Genomic DNA, 11,297 nt, shown 5'->3' with positions numbered 1-11,297 from the left:
GTAGTAGAGGTAAATACTCGCAGCTGCATCTTTTCCAAAAATAAAAGCCTCTGCATCCCATATTATTGTGTTTACAGAGAGTTGGTTAAAACCGGAGATACTTAACTATGAAGTTTTCCCAAAGTTTTTTGCAAATCGGATGCAAGCAATTACAGAGGAATCTCCTAATTGTCAGCTATCCCTAAGCTTTTTGAAAACGTTATCACTCCTCAATTGCAGCACCTTTGTATGTCAATTAAATCACCATGTCAGCATGGGTTCACGAAACGCAGATCAACAACTACTAACCTTCTGGAGCTAACCTCCTTTGTAGTACAGGGCTTAAAAACTAATCTTTAAACAGATGTCATCTACACGGATTTTTGTAAAGCATTTGACTCTGTTAATTATTCACTTTTAGTAAAAAAACTTGATTTATTAGGTTTCCCTGTTGATCTCCTAAATTGGATTCTAAGTTATCTGAATGGCTGGACGCCATTCATTCTTTAAAAATTCTCTTTTTTGTATTCTCCGAGTCACATCCGGTGTCCCACAAGGGAGCCACCTAGGTCCGCTCCTTTTTACCTTATTTTAACCTTCCCTTAATAATGTAGCATTCGCGTGTAATTGTGTACGCAGACGATGTAAAATTATGCCTGCAGTATAAGGACATTTCTTACCATTTGGACTTACAATCCGATCTAGATAGCTTTCAAATATGGTGCCGTGATAACGTATTCAACGAAACTTAAGATATGACATTTTGTAGTGTCAACTCAATACACGCGACAGAATAACACGGGTTGATGATCTTGGTGTTCTTCTTAGGGTGCAGAAGACCTTCAGACCATATTTCGTCTATTGTCAATAAGGCCAAGGGTGGTCAAAGGAATTTGATGATCCTTACAAGACCAAATCATTATTCATATCTCTAGTCCGTCTGATTCTTGAGTATGGATCATCTTCAATACGAAGATTACTCGGACCGCATTGAATCGGTTCAAAAGAACTTCTTACTTTTTACCTTACGGCAATTGGGATGCAAACCTTATATTACATCCTTATTTCAGTAGACTAATGTTAATTAATTTACTCTCCCTAGCTAACCGTAGAACGATGCTTGGAACAGTCTATATCTGTAAGCTTCATCGTGGTGAAGTTGATAGTCTCGACTAAGTTAGTCGGCTAAACTTCTCTGTTCCAAGCAGAATGACTAGAACTTACTCACCCCTAATCTTAAATCGTTGCAGATCTAACTTTGAGTGTGAGACTTTATCCTATTATCTTTAATCTTGACTTTCTGCTGCTCTTAAAGCAATCAATTCTAACTTTTCCAACACATAATTAGATCTTACTAATATGTGGGAATGGAGTAAGTTAGTATAATTAGGCAGCCTAGATGTATTGGGAGTGTACACACTGTTTTTTATTCCACCAGAACCACCAAGTATTTCATCAGCCTGATCCGAATAGCATTGCCAACCGTTTCTGCAGAATTTTTAACAAAGTCAGTCGATGCGTCCATAGTGCGAGAGTCGTAGTTTTTTCATTTTACAAGCATAATTTAAAACCTTGTGAACATTACCCAAATAAATAAACTTAATTTGTATTATCCCTACAAATTATTGGGGGCTCGTCCGGGATGTTCAAGAAATAAAAATTAATACAAGTGCGTTAAACTAACTGAAAATGAAAAAAATAAATAAACCATAAAAGACAAAGTCAGCAAACTTTTGAAGAATCGGAGGAGGAAAACCATTGGAAAGTGTACATGAAGAAGCATTTTCTAACAGAATTCGAGAAAACGATGGAAAAATGGAACTGGCGTGCGACAATTCGACGAAGCAAAACTAAAGCAAATTCTGGAACTTTTCTCAATAAAGAAGAGACCCTTTGAAAAGAAATTCAAGTGACGATAATAATGTCGTCAATAATGAGAAAGCGAATGTCCTGGAAGTCAATGTGAAAAAGGGTCGATATATAAATAGTATATAACAAATGGTTTGACATTCGAAGCGATGATTGATTCGGGATGCGACTTGTGCTTAATGAGGTAGGATATTTTCAGAAGCTTTGAAGATTTAAAGCTGAAGCCTGTATTTAAACATCTGAGAGGCATTGGCAAAGGCGAGCTAAAGACAAAAAGATGCTTTGATATTAGCCATCAGGTGGGACATATTTAAAGAAAAAGAAAAGGATTTCTCTACGGCATTCAAAGGAGTGCGTGTCACTAAGATCATCGATGAGTCCTCCGTCCTCGACAAAATCAATCTATCTTACCTGGTAAAGAGTCAGAAGCTAAAGGTAGAAAATCTAGTTAAAGATTATAGACCAGCAATGTCATTAGCGTCTCCAGTTAATATGAAGATCATATTGGAAGATGATTTTCCCGTTTATTAGCGCCCACGAAGAACTTCGTACGGGAACAAATGTTTTATAGACAAGCAGGTGCAAGACTGGCTTTCAGATGGAATAATTGTACCAAGTTGCTCAAAGAATGCATCGCCGCTGGTACTAGTCTCAAAATAGGATGGATCGAAGAGATTTTATTGTGACTATCGGAAACTTTATCAGAAAATCAAGAAGGACAACTTTCACTCTGAACCTATTGAACCTATTTTTTCAGGTGCCAATCGACTAATATTCAAGGAAGCTAACAGCATTCGTGACTCACAACGGACAGTATGAATATACGCATGTTCCATTTGACATCTCATATTCCCCGGCTGTGTCGTTATGTTTCAGCAGTCTGGCGAGAACTCATTCAAAATCAGAAAATCGTAGTATACATGGACGATATAATCGTGCGAAGACAGGACGAAAACGATTGAATCAAGGCTTTGGAGATCGTATTGAGCGCAGCGTTCAAGGCAGGTTTGCGAATTAAGTGGGAGAAAGCACAGATTTTGAAAAGCAGAATTAATTTCTTAGGTTATTCGATTGAGAATGGAATCATATTCCCAACTGACGAGAAAATTAAAGCTGTTGTTAACTTTCCAATCCCTTAAAGCAGGCAAGCTTTGCAGACGTACTTGGGTTAACGTCATACATTCGACGCTTTATCAAAGACTATGTATTGGCAGCGCCCCTGGGTCGGTTGGGCGGGAGATGAAGCCGTGGGTCTCGCACGGCCCACGTGAGTTACTCTATTTCGATTAGTGATTTTGTAATGGTCAGAATCTGTCCGCTCCAAATTTTTGGTTAATTTAAACGGATTTTCTAATTGGCCCTTTTGTTGTGTGCCTTTTCTGAATCTTTTCTGAATTTCGCGGCAATGTTCTGGTTTGGGTGTGGGTTTCTTGAGCAAATATCTACAATTTCTCTACAAATTTCTCTACATTTATTTATTATATTCTGGATAAGTAGCTTGTTATTAGGAAAATAAGAAGCCCCGCCGAAAGGTTAAGTAGTTTTCTGTATGCCTGGATGTTGAAGTTTTTCAAGAGCAGCCAACTAACCAAGAAAGTTCTGCAAAACTGGTTATGCTTTTCAACCAAATCGTGCTGCGTAAAATGGTTGTATATTGGTGTTTATCGTTAGTTTGTGCGCAGCCCTAATGATTTCGGAATCTGAGTCACTCTTAATATACAACGCACTTTTCTTACCGAAAAAATGGTCTTTTAACGCATGGGAGAATAATCGATTCGAGACGGATAACCTGGATTTTCAATTTTTTTCACCAGCGAACAAATTCCATGATAAGTACGAAATTTCCCTTTCTTTAATTGCCGGTCTGCAGCAAAAGGTTCGAAAGTCCTATTTCGTTCAATTTTCTGTAAGATTTATTGTCAAATCTAACGGATTTCTCCGACAAAAGGCAAATAAAGAAAAAGTACTTATTCATTCATTATTTATTCTTTCACCCTCATTCGTGAAAATTACTATGTCCAAATTTCCGAATATATTTAAATATTCATCCATTGCAATAAGTGCAAAATTCCAAATGTGAAAAAGTGAAAATAATTTGCCAAGTTCAGTGAAAATTTCTAAGTCCAGAGCTCTGCCAAAAGTGGCAACCATTCTGTTCTCGTTTTACTGGGCCCAACGTAAGCCAAATTCTTTTCGCAACACATTTATGCTTAAACTCCGCAGTCCACTTATTACAATTTGCTATCAAATAACAATAACAAAACAAACAACACATACCCTTCGGCCATTCCAAAAAAAAAATATAAATAAAAACATATTAAATCAACATATATTCCATACCACATCAACATATTATATATTCCATACTACATCAACATATATTCCATATTACATCAACATATATTCCATATTACATCAACATATATTATATATTAAATCAACATATATTACATACATATTATCTACATTCCTTATACACATACACCAAAGTGTAATATGTTTCCCGTCGGCAAGTCCAAAGCAACAAATACAATTTTTTCTCAAGTGCCGACGCGGAAAACGCGTTTATTTTCTATCCATAAAATCCAAAATAAATAAATTTCCAAATCAATTTCCGAGCAATAAATTAAAGGCAGATTTTCTTTTCTAACAAATAATTTTTTCAATATTTTTTTAATTATTTTTAAATTTTCATAACAACTACAAGAACCAGAATAATTTTTTCATCCAAAAACAAATTTTCTTTGTAAACCAAAATTTAAAAAATAAATAGACGACCGCCAAATATAAGTCGTTCACCCGACAAATATTTTTTCCTGTATTGCTTGGATATTACATTGTGTTTGTTTTTAAAAGTACTTACAACGCGGAGAAAAGATTCCAGTTCCACCATTCCAAATATTTCCGTTTCCAGTTGAAAAGAAAAAATAAAATTTTTTTGCTACGTTCTAATAAACATTTTTTCGACCGTGTTCCACATTCCAAGTGTTCCAACAGTAAGTCAGGTGGACCTGATTACCATAAATCACCGATCATTTATACAATTCGCGGTTCACTCCAAGTCAGCTGTCCAATTAGTCCAAACTACGGCGTTCCCACTTAGTACATTTTACACCACTTTCACACCCGTTACATCCTATACGGTATTTTTCCGCTGCTTTCTACCGTTCACGGCAGCAATCTTAAACTTATTAAGTGCAGTCTAACGATAATCTGTCCACATTTTTAAAAGTGTGACCGTGCTTCAAAACCGCTTCCTTTCCATTTCGCATTTTTTCGATTATGACCATCGGGGACGATAAGAAGAAATTGTCCGCTGACAAACCCAGGTCTATTTTTTCACCACAAGGGCCCAAGAGTCCAAGAATTCCAAGCATTTCGGTGAAAACGCCTGCGCAGATTTCCGACGACTGTGCTACTCCATCTAAAGCCACAGTACAGCGCACAGCTAAAAATATGACTGCTTTCGATCTAGCGCTAGCCAAATTCATTTCAGTTTCTGACCGCTTAAGCGAATTTGAGGCTCAGTCAACACTCCGGAACCTGCAGCTCCAACCGTTACGATGCTTAGCGTCCGTCGCGACCAAGTCCGAATCCTATGGGACAAGGTTGAAAAGGAATTCGACATCTGCTCCGAGTGCCTTGTGTCAGCAGGCGAAGCGGCAGCAGGCAACATGCCTATTCTCAGGGCTAAATACAGTTATTGCTATTCAGTCTATGAAAGGTGTGTTGCCCAGCTCGTTGATAAAATCGAGCAGGGCACGTCTCAGTCCATCCCACCCGCGAACGCTGCGCCCCAGGCCTAGATTTCCTCTGGCTGTCGGTTGCCTCCATGCGATACAGAAGTTTTCGCAGGCGACTATCTTCGCTGGCCGACTTTCCGGGATCTTTTCACAGCCATTTATATCAATAATCCACGGCTGACTCTGGTTGAAAAGTTATTCCATTTTAATACCAAAACAAGTGGCGACGCGCATGCCATCGTTTCGATTTCGCCTCTCACCAACGAGGGTTTTCGCTCTGCGTGGGAAAACCTAACAGAACGTTTCGAAAATAAACGATTGTTGGTAAACAGTCAGTTAAAAATCATTTTTAATGTGCAGTTGATACCACAGGAATCTGGGGCGGCCTTGAAGGTACTGCAAAGTACTGTTCAAGGTTGCTTGACTGCCTTAGAAATGTCAGGCATCAACATTGAGAACTGGGAGTGCCTGCTGGTATATCTGTGTTCATCCAAGCTCCCGAAGATAACTCTCTCCTTATGGGAGCAGTCGCTCCATAAGAAAGCCGACATCCCGACATGGGTAGAGCTGATCACCTTCCTCACAGAACGCTATTGAACCCTAGAGGCCATCGATGATATAAGACCGCCCGTACCAAGTCAGTCGCACTCGAAAGCGATGAATTTAAGTGGGTTCTCTAGAAATCTAAATTCCTATGAGACGAATGTGTCTCCAAAATCCAAAAGTTGCGACTTGTGCAACAAGGAAAACCATCCTGTCCGTGTATGTCCACGTTTTCTCCAAATGTCGGTTGACGACCGGTCAGCCTACATTAAACGGAAGCAGTTGTGACGTTCAGCCGTGCCTCGGGTAGTCAGGGCTGGCCAGGGTCGTCCAGGAAATTTCTTCCTTTCAGGACAGGGGTGCTAGAGAGGAATTCCCGACCCGAGTCCCAGTGATAATGCGCAGAGTTAACCTTAACTAGGCTTAAATATAGACGCAGAGTTTATTCATTCAATTTCTGGGTTACAATAATTATAAAACTGTACGGGCTCCCTCGGCCTAGGTTCCGGCTTCCGCAGCGAGGCTCGTCGTACCTCGCGTCTTCGTCCGGGGACGCGGTCTTTCATACGCGGCCGCTCCGAATTTCGTCGAGTCCCCTTGAATCAACGTAAGCCTATGTTGTTGGACCCTGAAGTCAGCGTAGAGAATTATACGGACCCTGAAGTCAGCGTAGAGAAGTATACGGACCCTTAAGTCAGCGTAGAGAATTATATGTCGGACCCTTAAGTCAGCGTAGAGAATTATATGTAGGACCCTTAAGTCAGCATAGAGAAGTATACAGACCCTTAAGTCAGCGTAGAGAATTATATGTCGGACCCTTAAGTCAGCGTAGAGAGAATTATATGTAGGACCCTTAAGTCAGCATAGAGAATTATATGTAGGACCCTTAAGTCAGCATAGAGAATTATACGGACCCTTAAGTCAGCGTAGAGAATTATATGTAGGACCCTTAAGTCAGCACAGAGAATTATACGGACCCTTAAGTCAGCGTAGATACGTAATTCGGACCCTTAAGTCAGCGTAGAGAATTATATGTCGGACCCTTAAGTTAGCACAGAGAATTATGCGGACCCTTAAGTCAGCGTAGATACGTAATTCGGACCCTGAAGTCAGCTAATAGAATTATACGGACCCTGAAGTCAGCGTAGATAATTATACGGACCCTTAAGTCAGCGTAGATACGTAATTCGGACCCTGAAGTCAACTTATAGACATAAGTAGGACCCTGAAGTCAGCGTAGATACGTAATTCGGACCCTGAAGTCAGCTAAGGAGGGGTATATACGTGGGGGGTTGATCTTACTCTCCAATAGTTACCACTCGTCGATCCTGTCATGATCCTGCTGCTTTCCCGGTCGCTGGTGACTTCCACCTTGGTCGACTCCGACCACTGACTGCCTATTCTGAGGCCAGCCGCCCGCTTTATATAGCCCTTGGTTTAGTGTGCCCGTATGTCCGTATGCTCGAATTGCCCGACTTAGTGTGGCCGGGTTTCGGGATTAGTGTGCCCCTCTAGTTATCTGGGCGCGCTTGCGCGCCTTGTTTGAATCTGGCCTTGTTTATGATTATGTTATGGTTTTATCTATTATGTATTATGCCTTATTTATTATGTTTTATTTATTATGTCTCATGTATTCGGTATTATTTATTATCTATTATGTATTATTTATTAGTTATGCTTAAACTGCTTTGCAAAGGGACATCAGCTTCGTGAATGCAGAAGCACGCACAATTGTTTTACTTGCCGTGGCCGGCATCACACGTTGTTGCACCGAAACAACTCCTTTTCCAGTAATTTATGTCCTTCAAATCCTGCAAGACCAATTTCTGCTAATCAAGCCAATTTCGTTCCTAATGAGCAAGCCGGTGTTCAAAATTATTTCGCCACGGGCTCAAGAGCTATCCTTCTTGACACTGCCGTAATCAATATCTTGGCACTAACTTTAAGGCACGCGCCCTGATCGACTCCGGATCAGAGGCAACATTCATAACCGAGCGATTGTTCAATCTAATTAGATTGCCATTCCAGGTGGTTCAAGCCCAAGTCTCAGGCTTAAACCAAACAGTAGCAGCTCAGTCCAAGAAGCTCTGCAGTTTCACCATCCGATCTCCGACTACGCCCGCGTTGCAGTTGGAGACGACGGCCTATGTCCTCCCTCAACTAGCCGGAAATCTTCCTTCCTACCCAATTCCGAAAAATTTCCTTCTGGATCTTCCCGATTTTCCACTGGCGGATCCGAAATTCTATGAGAGCGCACAAATAGATGTCCTTATCGGAGCCGACATTCTGCCTTCGGTGCTTCTGAGTGGAGCAAAAACCAACATCTGTGGCTCTCTCTTGGGGCAAGAGACCATTTTCGGCTGGGTATTAACTGGGCCAGTATCAGCCTCAGCTCAACGCAGAATTTCCTACTTTTCGACGCAGATCTCCCACGCGTACGATGAAAGAAATTAAGAAATGAGCAGTGTCTAAAAAGAGAAAAGGCCTTAAAAGCGAGATACGATTGTTGATCCAGGAATATCTCGACTTAAAGCACATGCGACAAGTTCTTCCTACCCATGATTGCAACGCCTATTATATGCCACATCACGCCGTCTTAAAACCGGAGAGCGTAACTACGAAACTCCGTGTAATATTCAATGCCTCCAGCCGAATTTTCGAATTGAAAACAGTAACCTTTGGAGTCAATTGCGCGCCTTTCTAGGCCATCCGAGTACTGCAGCAGCTAGCAGCTGACGTAGAACTCAGCCATCCAAAAGCTAGCAATATCATTCGAAATTTCATGTATGTGGATGATGTTCTAGCTGGAACGGACTCCAGGAAGAAGCTCAGCTCATGGTGCAAGAGCTCCAAGACGCTTTGAATTCCGTCGGATTTCCATTAAGGAAATGGACCTCCAACCAAAAGGAAGTTTTAGCGGCCATTCAGAGCAACCATCTGTTAAATACTGATTTTCTCGAGATCGATGCAGAAAGCACTGCCAAAACCCTCGGTATTCGGTGGAAGGCAACTTCCGACGAGTTCTTCTTCGTTCCGCCAGAGTTGGCTATTGAAACGTCCTTCACAAAACGCCAAGTCCTGTCCCAAATTGGCAAATTGTTCGACCGTTCGCGCTAAAATTTTCATGCTGGAGATTTGGCTACAGGAGCTTGGGTGGGACGAAGACATTCCAAATGAGGTTTTTCAGCGTTGGCTTAATTTTTCTCCAAAGTTTTTCGGTTTTAGAGCAGATACGCATTCCACGCTGGCTCTCGTTTCATCCAGATTTTAAGGTCGAGCATCATGGCTTTTGCGATGCATCGCACCATTATGGTGCAACTCCTATCCGCGAAGACCCGGGTAGCACCAGTCAAGACGGTTTCGCTCCCAAGACTGGAGCTGTGCGAAGCGTTATTGCTTTCCGAAATGGCTGCAGCCATCATTCCATAGATGCCTACGATCAATTCCGAACTTTACTGCTGGACGGACTCCACAATATTGCTTGCTTGGTTAAGCAAGCCAGCGTGCCAGTGAACCACATTTGTAGCCAATAGGGTGACGAAGATCGCCCAGGCAAAAACAGAAAATTGATCTCATGTTCAATCTGATTATAATTCAGCAGACCTGGCAAGTAGAGGAAATTCCCTCCAAGATCTAGACCATAGCCAGTTATGGTGGCACGGGCCGACTTGGTTGCAAAATCCACGCAACCAATGGCCAACTCAGGTCGACAACGCTCCGGTGACCGACCTGGAGAAGCGTGCTCTGAAAGTCCATCTTTCTGAAGAGTTATGGGAACGTTTTTCCAAGCTTGGAAAGCACTACGGGTCCTCGCTTATGTTCATCGCTTCATACAGCGGTGCAGGAAGCAGACATCTCCATCTGATGTGCATTTGCTGGCCACTGAAATCGCCGCCGCCGAGCGGTTCCTAATTTCAAACACTCAGCGCAGAGAATTCCCTGTGGAATATCACTGCCTAAGTGAAAAGCGTCCAGTGCCAAGTTCTATCCTAAGCATGAACCCTTTTTTAGATCCGCAAGGACTGATTAGGGCGTGCGGCCGTGTGGCGGCTTCCGAAAGCCTTCAACATAATGAACGGCATCCAGTGATTCTTCCGTATAACTGCCTGCTTTCTCGCCTCCTTGCGAATTTCCGAGAATTAAGAACCTGATGAAAGCAGTAGTAAATTCGTGCAAGGTATGTGTGATCCACAAAAAGCGGTTGCAAAGCCAACTGATGGGTGTCCTGCCCAAAGAAAGAGCATCGTTCTCCCGACCATTCACGTATACTGGCATGGATTACGCCGGTCCGCTCGATATAAAGATCTATACGGGAAGAGCATGTCTTATCACAAAGGTGTATGTGTTAGTTTTTGTTTGTTTCTCCACCAAGGCCATCCATTTAGAGCCTACATGTGACTTAACGACCGAAAAGTTTCTTGCCGCTTTCGCTCGTTTTGTATCCAGAAGAGGGTGTCCACGTCAAGTCCAGCAAAACCTTTGTTGGCGCTGCTACCCTGCATTCCCGCGATTTCCTTCAGGCCGTAAAAGAGTCGGTGACGAATGCCTATAGTCATCAAGAGATGCAATGGCGATTTATTCCTCCGGGGGCACCCCATATGGGAGGTCTTTAGGAAGCAGGCGTAAAAAGTTTTAAGACACTATTTTACAAATGCAGTGCCACACGAATATACACGTTCGAAGAGCTCTCCACGCTCTTTGCAAAAATAGAAGCGTGCCTTAACTCCAGGCCGCTCTCTCCTATGCCTGAGGATCCGACAGATTTGACACCAGGTCATTTCCTTGTCGGGGGACCCCTTATGTCCACGATGAAACCCGAAGTAAAGGGAGAAACGAAATCCATTCTAAATCGGTGGCAGCAGTTGAAGGCTCTCCATCAGCAGTTCCGTGTGCGATGGCAAGAAGAGTACCTCAAAGAACTCCATAAGCGCACTAAATGGCAGGCCCCGTCCAAAAATCTCCGCATCGATGACATGGTCGTCATCAAGGACGACAACTTACCCTCTAATGAGTGGCGGCTCGGCAGAATTGAATCTGTCTTCCCAGGAGCCAACGGCAACGTCCGTGTAGTAAATATCCGTACTGCACGTGGAGTTGTTAAACGTCCAGTGGCAAAAGTGGTGCTTTTGCCGACGGAGTCTTCCGAATCTCCACAATAAATAG

The 11,297-nt window shown here is 42.3% G+C and overlaps 1 pseudogene; it reads left to right on the top strand.

Annotated features, from left to right (window-relative positions):
• Positions 1–5,130: 5,130 nt before the first annotated feature.
• Positions 5,131–10,857, top strand: LOC122611459 (annotated as a pseudogene).
• The last annotated feature ends 440 nt before the right edge of the window (positions 10,858–11,297 follow it).

This window comes from Drosophila teissieri, chromosome 2L, assembly GCF_016746235.2.
Source record: "Drosophila teissieri strain GT53w chromosome 2L, Prin_Dtei_1.1, whole genome shotgun sequence".
In the NCBI taxonomy this organism is placed as follows: Eukaryota; Metazoa; Arthropoda; class Insecta; order Diptera; family Drosophilidae; genus Drosophila; species Drosophila teissieri.
This window is presented reverse-complemented; position numbering and strand designations above follow the sequence as displayed.